This window comes from Ovis canadensis, chromosome 21 (assembly GCF_042477335.2).
Source record: "Ovis canadensis isolate MfBH-ARS-UI-01 breed Bighorn chromosome 21, ARS-UI_OviCan_v2, whole genome shotgun sequence".
Classification (NCBI taxonomy): domain Eukaryota; kingdom Metazoa; phylum Chordata; class Mammalia; order Artiodactyla; family Bovidae; genus Ovis; species Ovis canadensis.
In genome coordinates this window covers 60,216,698-60,217,808 of record NC_091265.1, presented here as the reverse complement: position 1 = coordinate 60,217,808, position 1,111 = coordinate 60,216,698, and the positions used below count along the sequence as shown (strand labels likewise).

The 1,111-nt window shown below is 64.3% G+C and overlaps 1 long non-coding RNA gene across 1 annotated transcript; it reads right to left on the bottom strand.

The window, feature by feature from the left end:
• LOC138427055 (uncharacterized) lies at positions 1-846 on the bottom strand. The gene is made up of 2 exons (XR_011251882.1): positions 531-846; positions 1-101 (listed from the first exon to the last, which is right to left on the bottom strand). It is a non-coding gene; the product is annotated as an uncharacterized lncRNA (long non-coding RNA).
• Between the last annotated feature and the right edge of the window lie 265 nt (positions 847-1,111).

Below are 1,111 nucleotides of genomic sequence, written 5' to 3'. Positions count from 1 at the left end.
AACCATTAGTGGTGAACTGTATTCCCCCCACCTTGGGAAAGCAGTATTCCAGCCCCTCCTCAATCCATAACATCCTTCCATGAAACCAGCATGAGTCGGCCCTGGAGAGGGGAGGGAGGAGTAAGAGAGACGGGTTTGTTTCCATCTGTCGGGGTAAAGGTAAAGCCTGCCTCCGCACCAGTCCCCATGCAGGTGCCACCCCCTTGCTCAGATCTCTTTCTTCTCTAACTCATGCGTGAGCGTAGACACAGACACTCTCTCTCTCTCTCCCTGATTGGGCATCAGCGGGTATTATGGAGGGAGATGTAGGAATGGCAGGGGGTTTGCAGCCTTTCTCTACCTTGCTCTCCTTCCCAGCTTCTAGACGCTCCTCCATCACTCTCCTCGACTACAGCACTAAAGGATTCCGCAGCGGGTCACTGCCCGCGCGCTGAGGCAGCTTGGTCCGCGAGACCTCGCCCCGAGGAACGGACCCAGTGGGGATCCTACCCACTAACGGAGGCGCCCTCCCCTCCCTGACAGGGAGTCACCTGGAGCCGGGCGTGGTTCCCACGCCGTTCCCTCGCAGCCGAGCCTCGTGATTGGGCAGCAGGTTCACCGTGCGGGACATCATTGGCTGCAACGCCTGTCATTCCTGTGCCCAGGCCCCACCTTTAAGGGGCAGCGCGGAACTGAGAGGGCCGGGAACAGGCCACAGCCTGGAGGCGGGAGGCGGGGGAATGGGGAGCGGGGTGCTCTACGGTCGCAGAGGTCTCAGTCCTGTCAGCCCCCGCCTCCCGGCTGCTTGACTCCCGCTCGCTGGCGCTCTGGGCTGCGCCTTCCAGCGGCCTCGCGCGGTCTGCGCGTGCGCACTAGTCCACTCTCGCGCCCTCTAGGCGGTGGGCGGGGCGGCGGGCCAGTGGGCTGGGTGGGACGGTGGGGAGGGTCGGGGGAATGGGGAGCTCGGGTGGGGTGGGCGGGCTAGGGACCGGGGAGAGGCGTGATGTCTTCGGAGAAAGGGGCTCCGTTTGGATATCCGCTCTGGGACAGGAGGGAGTGGCGGGATAAGCCACAAAGGGCGGCAAAGGGGCGCGACAAGGCCCGCTGCCAGGGCGCCCGAGGCCAGGCCAGT